Raw genomic sequence first — 7393 nt, forward strand, 5'->3', positions numbered from 1 at the left:
AACATTTGAAGGATACTTGTCCTTATGTGGCAGAAACAGGAGGATGGAGAATCTCCAAGAAAGGAGTGGAAAGATTTACAATCAGTTCTTTGCAACACGAGCGAAAGAACTAGGAGAGTTAACATGAACCCCCGGTCGAATAGTTAAGGACCTTGTGGCGTGTGCCTTCCAAGCTGACCCACATGTTAAGAAACGAAGATAAATCTTGGAGTCAAATACTGGAGCAGAGCGTAAAAGTGTGGGTGACTTGCTGGCCACCTAGACCCTCAGTTAGCCGCTGGTTTGAGTGTTACTCTCTAAACAGGGGGGCCCATCTCACACTGTCATTCTTTTAATAACCTGTTGTACAGATATTTTTGACCCCAACTCCATGCCTGATTGGTGCTAGATGCCACGGGGGTTGCAAAGCAGCCCAACCCAAGGACCTCCTTCCAATAGCTGCGGTCATCACAGAAGTCAGGCCACTGCTGCAGAAGGCACTGCACAAGAGCACAGGCTTCAACTCGCCAGCTCCCACAGGTCTGTCACCACAGCTCTCTCCAGCTGAGACTCCAGGATAGTAGCTTCAAGGCTTATCTGAGCTCCAGAGTGAGTTCAAGGCCAGCCTGGGTAATTCAGGGAGGTCCTGTCTCAAAATAAGGGCAGAATAGTTCTGAAGCTGTGTCTCGGCAGTAGAGTGCTTGTCTGCAACACACAAGGCCCCATATACCCAGGATCACAAGATGAAGGAAGTATGTGACCGAGTATGAAAAAAGTTAGTGTATCATGGGGAGTCCCAGTCAGGTCAAGGGATTGTGGGGGAGATGTGACAATCGGCCTCAAAAGGAGCATGGCGGTAAGAAGACAAAGGAAGAGACAGTCCTAAATGTGTGAGTCACTGCATTCTAATCACAGTGACAAACTACAACGATTGTCTCTAGTTAAAACCAAAGAATAGAGAATTTGCTATCTCCAGTGATCACCAGAACCAAAAAATTGTTGTTTTAAACAACAATTTAAAAAAAAACAAAACAAACAAACAAATAAAAAAAAAAAACCCTGGTTTCTGGTTGCTAGGCCAGGGCCAGGCGTGGTGGGTTGTATATACCATCCTTACCTTAGTACAGATCTGAAAGGTGTGTGCTGTGTGTCGGAGAATAAGTATTAGAGTCGTGAAGCTGACACCTCCACGCATGGGGGCTTGGCTAATAAGAACTCTATGGGTGAACATGTTTAATTTTTCCTCACAACAGATGTGGCGCTTCTGCATCCAATTCTACCACGTGAGAAGGGCAGGCAGAGGATTAGGAGTTCAAGATGAGCCTTTACTGCGTCTGGGCTATGTGTCTCCTGGAGGACAATGTCTACAGTCCTATAACTGCCCATGCACGCCCTTCCTCAGTGGGGTACTTTTACACATCGTGGGCTAATCTCACCCCATTCCCAGCATGATGGCTGCAGTTGGTCATGGAACTGTATTTCAAATATGGAGAAAGGGGCGAGAGCCAAAAATGCTTTCCCTGTCTGCTCTGTCTTTCCATTCACAAAGAAACTTCCTGCCGGAGGCATTGTGAAACACTTATCCAAAACCCCGACTGGCCAAAGCTAAGTTATATGCCATTCCCTAACAAGAGTTAAGCTAATCATTGTAGGTGAAGACTGCTCGTCCATTTCCCAGCTGCTCAGACCCAAATAATCACACGAAACTATATCAATCACAACACTGTTTGGCAATGGCTCAAGTGTATGCCTAGCTAGCTCTTATATCTCAAATTAACTCATTTCCATCAATCTGTGTATCATCACAATACTGTGGCTTATCAGGTAAAGTTCTGGGTGTCTGTCTTCTTCAGCAGATACGTGTGTCTCTTTGACTCCACCTACTTTCTCTCTCTATCTCTGTTCAGATTTCCCGCCTGGCTATGCTCTGCTAAGCCATTGGCTGAAACAGCTTTATTCATTAACCAATGGTAATAAAACATACTCACAGCATACAGAGGGGAATCCCACATCAAATCATAATTTGCCATGGCCCTCGTAGACCATGACCTTCTATGGTCAAAGAGTCTCTGCTTGCTACCTCAGTCAAACCAGAGAAGGGTGTGAGGATAGTGGATGAGGAGACAATGACCTGTATCTGCCTCATGTGCCCATTCCCATTGGCCCCTCCTTGACTGTAGCCTTTGAGTATAATCCTAAAATTAACACTGCCCCCCCCATACACATAATGGATCTGAATTCTACAAAGACAGCAAATCAAAATTCCAATCAGCACACTTTTATTCTGAAAAACCTATTGGTTATAATCCATAAGACTGGTGAATGAGGGGCTGGAAAGATGGCTCATAGGTTAAAGGTACATTGGACTGCAGTTTTGTTCCCAGCATCCACATTTGGTAACTCACAACTGCCTGTAACTCTAGCATCAGGGCATCTGGACTTTCCTGACCTCCAAAAGGGCCCACATGTACGTACACAGAAATAAACAATGCACATAATATAACATAAATAAATGCAAAATAAATCTTTTTTTTATTAAATTTTAACAGAATCTCACTATATATACACTTGTCTGCCTGACTAGACTAGAACTCTCTATGTCGTCCAAGCTAGTCTTGAACTCACAGAATCAACGTGTCTACTAGGACTAACAATGATAAATCACACTTGACTGTAGTAATAAGTGCGGCGGGCCTTCGTCCCCAGCACCCCGGCCACCTACTAGCTTATGCCCCAAAATAACAACACACAAACTGTATTCATTGAAGCACTGCTTGGCCCATTTCTATCTAGCCTCTTCTAGGCTAATTCTCGCACCTGGACTAGCCCATTTCTAATAACGTGTGTAAGCACACCAAGATGCGCTTACTGGGAAGATTCTAGCCTACGTCCATCCTAGGTTGGAGCTGCCTGGGAGAGCGGAGCCTGGCGTCTCTGCTCTGGAGAGCAGAGCTGTAGCTGTCGAGTCTGAGCTCACTTCCTCTTCCTCCCAGCATCCTCTTCTGTTTACTCCTCCCACCTATGTTTTAACCTATCAGGGCCAAGGAGTTTCTTTATTGCTTAACCAATGAAATCAACAGATTGATATATGACACTTCCACATCACTTGACAAGATATTTTTTTTAAAAAATGGTAAATGAATGTATCTTCGTGTAGAAAGATTGTTTATATTAGATACCTTTTTTTTTTTTTTGTCTCCTCTCCTGAACTAAAAAGTTAACCTACAAATGTCTGGTCCCTGCTGTTTTTAACAAGAATACTTCCTTTAATTGTTGGTTTCTTTGCCAGAGGCCCTGTTTAGTTGAAAGCTCAATGGCAGAGTTTTGTGTTCCATCTTAAGCTCTCAGATGTGGGGGTGGGGCACTACAGTTGCCATAAACCATGTGTACTCACTGAGCCCTGGAACTACGGGATGCATGAGTTAAACTTTTAATCTTGTTAAGTTTTAATTTATTTAAATTTTTATTCAACCTTAACCATGCTTATAATAATTTGGGTATGAGAATCTCATCTTCAGCCACCCATACTGTGAAACCTTAAATGCAGTTCAGTCTACATGATGAAGGTTTGTTAAGTCGGCTGAGATCATTGTATGTGTAAAACTATCAAATCCTGTGTGGAAAATAGTTTAAAAAGATCAATTTGTATGTTGGTTATTTGTTGAAATGGCAACATTTCAAGTATACTTGGTCTATAAAATATATTAAAAATAATTTTACTTGTCTTTATTGGTTTGTTTCTATTGTTTGTTTTTTGAGACTGGGTCTCTCTATGTAACCCTGGCTGGCCTGGAACTTTGTAGCCTAGGCTGGAGTCAAACTCACAGAAATTTGCTGGCCTCTACCTCTGGAATGCCATGATTAAAGGCGTTCACAGTCATGCCTGGCTTCTTCGCTGGTTTTTAGAGGTGGCCAATAGAAAATGATAAATCAGTCACACATGTGGCTTATTTCTCTTTCTCTTGGGAAGTACTGCCAGAATACAAACGGGTCACTGCAAATGTCTGTGGAATGAATGCATGAGTTTGTCACATGAACTCCAGACTAGAATCACAGGATTCCTGATTTCCGTGTCCCTTCCTTCCCATCATTCCTTTTGCAGCCTCTGATGTCACATGTTAGCTCCCTCGTCATACTGGCATATTCACCTGCAAGACAGGAACTTTGCTTGTGGTAGTAAGCTTTGAAAATTCTTAGAGAGAGGGGGAGGAAGTAGGGTACGGGAGTCAGGGGAGAAGTGCCTGTGTTGAAGGCCTATAAAAGGCACGGCTAGCAGGAAACTGAACATTTTAATGGAGCAAAAGTCAGAAGGTTAATTCTCAGGTAACCCTTGGTTTCAGAGTTTGCCGTTTCTGGTGTCCATGGTGACAGCTCCAGTCGGCTCATTGGATTTGCTCATTCTGATAAGTGTGTGTTTCATGAAGGGTGGGGACTGTACTTCTGGGCAGATTCTCACTCTTGTTCCTCACTGTCCCCAAAGCAGATGAACCACCTTGGCTGTGTGACTACACCTAGAGAACAGAGAAGCGTCACCACACAGCCTGGGCTCCACAAGGGGTTTCCTGGGAAGATGTGCTCTATCTAAGCCTGCAGAGGTCACGCCCCAGCATCCAGGGGCAGAGCAAGCCACTGCTCTCCAGATATATGGAAAAAGGATATTATTGAAATGCTAGCAGTGAGTCAACCGTTGGTGAGATTAGCGTGGCTTTATTGTCGTATTAATACTGTAGTCTTAAAATGTATAATTGTTTATTATTTCTAAAACAAAATTTTAGAAGATACTTGTGCAGGTGCACCATTTCCCTTCATGGTGCTAATTTTGAGATATTCTTAACTCAGCCCCTCATTCAGCCTCTCTAGATTTTCTTACTCATTTTGACTTTGACACAGTTGACTCCATCTCAAAATGTGAACCAGTTCATAGCTGTTTGGGAGCTATTGTATGGGCACTTGCTTTCTGGTGTCATGTGGATAGAGGATATTCCTCCCGACCCAAGCTATTGGGAAGATGTGTAGGGAGCCTGGGGTGGGGCTGTTCACTCTGGACTTAACCCTCACAACTCTCTGCCTTATGTAGTGTTGTTGCTTAATATAATTAATTTAATGTGTTAATTATTGTATTTTATGTGCATGTGTACAGGTGTATACACTGCACACCACACCTGTAGTGGTCAGAGAATAGATTTGGGATTGGATCTGTCCTTCCACTGTGGGTTCCCAGGCTCAAACTCCAGCTGTCAAATTTGTATGGTCAAGAGCCTTTAGCTCCTGAGCCATATTGCCATCAACTTTTCTTTTCATTTCTTAAAGACTTTCATTGTGTATGTTCATTGGACATGGCACTGTGTTACAAAGGATGCTCTCACGCAATCTATACATGCTATATTTGAGTGTACTTCCTTCCTGCCCCCCCCCCACTCCATTTCTGGTTCATCCAGTCTCCTCTGTATGGATTAATTCCTCTGGATGGTTTCTCTTCTACTTTCATGTCATATGTACATATATAAACATTTCCTTTTTAATTATAATAAAATTTGTGTACCATTAAATGCCTGTAATCCTAGCACTCCAGAGGTGATGGGCAGAAGGGTCAGAAGTTCAAGGTCATCCCTGAGATACATATTTGGTTTCAATAATGATAATAATAATAGTAATTTTGATGATTTAAGTGTACATTGACTTAATGGTATTAAGTATATGTACATTGCAACCATCACTACCCATTTTCAGAACCTTCTCTGTCTATTGAAATATAACTCTCTATGCCCGTGCTCCTACCCCAGCACCTAGTGACTATCATTCTTTCTGCCTGTGGAATTATCTACTCTAGGTCCCTCAAATGAGAGGAATCAGTGTCCTGTGGCTGGCTTATTGCCCCTAGAAGTAGTCAAGGTCCATCTCGTAGTCTCTGCTGGAACAGCCTTTCTCCCAGCCACTGAGCACTGGTGCACAGTTCTTGTCTGCCCACTGGGTAGAGGAATACTTGGGCTGCTTCCACCTTTTTGGCTTCTGTGAACTGTGGTACTCTGACCATTGATATATAAATATCTGTTTGAGAAATTCTTTTTCTCAAAGCAGACTTGCTGCATCATATGATTCTATTTTTCTAACTTTTGAAGATTCATCATATTATTTTCCGTAGAAGCTGCATAATTTTCCCCACGTGGTGTTATTTTAATTAACACTTCTTATTTAGATTGCCATCTTCCTGAGATCAAGCAGCCTTTTACATTCACTTCTCAATCTCTAAAGTGCTGTAAATGTTCATGTGTCTGTGAATGAAAAACATTCTTCCCAGGCTCCTCAGACAGTAGTTCAGTCTCAACCCTCTGGGGGTTAAACGACCTTTTCACGGGAGTTGCCTAAGACCAGCAGAAAGCACAGATATTTGTTTACATTACAAATCATATCAGCAACAGAATTATAGTTAGGAAGTAGGAACAAAAACAATTTTATGGTTGGGGGTCACCACAACATGAGGACCTGTAAGGTTCTGAAGATACAAACATTAGCAGGGGTGTAAATCATAGAATCTGAATGCTGAACCCAAAGAATGCTACAGCCCACAGACGGCTCCTGGATAGTGGTTCTCCCCCTTCCTAACGCTGCATCCCTTTAATTCAGTTCCTTGTGTTGTGGTGTTCCCAACCATAAAATTGAAGAAGATATCATAAAATAGAACGATCTCCCATGGTTACTGATCACTAGAATTAATATTGTGAAAATTACCATTTTACTATAGGCAGATTCAACACAATCAAAGGCTGTCTACAATTCAAAACAATCCCTAGCAAAATTCAGTTCTTCAATTCAATTCTTCACAGACATTGAAAAAAAATAGTTTTCAGATTCACATGGAAACAGGAAAAAAGCTAAGATAGCTAAAACAATCCTCAATGGTAAAAGAAAAGCCCAGGAGAGGGATCGCTGTCATAAATTTCAAGTTGTATGATAGAGCTATAGGAATAAAAACAGCATAGAATTAGCATAAAAACAGACACACTGATTAGTGGAATTAAACACCCAGATGAAAGTCCACACAGCTACAAGACATCTGATTTTTGACAAAGAAGCCCAAAATACACACTGGGAAAAAGAAAGCATTGTCAACAAATGGTACTAACCAAACTGGATGGCTGCATGTGGAAGAATGCAGATACATCCATGTTTGTTTGAACAAAACCTAACTCAAACTGCATCAAAGACCTCAACATAAGGTCAGGTACACTGAATCTGATAGAAGAGAAAGTGGGGAATAGCATTGAATGCATTGGCACAGAAGACTTTCTGTACAGAACACCAATAGCACAGGCACTAAGACCAACAGTAAATGGAACCTCTTGAAACTGAGAAGCTTCTACATGGCAAAGAATACTATCACTGGATAAACTGGCAGGCCACGGAGTAGGAAAAT

The 7393-nt window shown here is 42.1% G+C and overlaps 1 long non-coding RNA gene across 3 annotated transcripts in view; it reads left to right on the forward strand.

The window, feature by feature from the left end:
- Positions 1-3687, forward strand: part of LOC126493355 (uncharacterized) — a 43260-nt gene extending 39573 nt beyond the window's left edge. For all 3 annotated transcript variants that reach the window (XR_007589792.1, XR_007589791.1, XR_007589793.1), the window contains 2 exons: positions 351-519; positions 1233-3687. This is a non-coding gene — a long non-coding RNA (uncharacterized lncRNA). The remainder of the gene's footprint in view (positions 1-350; positions 520-1232) is intronic.
- The last annotated feature ends 3706 nt before the right edge of the window (positions 3688-7393 follow it).

The sequence above is a fragment of the Alexandromys fortis genome, unplaced genomic scaffold, assembly GCF_014885135.2.
Source record: "Alexandromys fortis isolate MF-2015 unplaced genomic scaffold, M_Fortis_MF-2015_v1.1 scaffold_338, whole genome shotgun sequence".
NCBI lineage: Eukaryota > Metazoa > Chordata > Mammalia > Rodentia > Cricetidae > Alexandromys > Alexandromys fortis.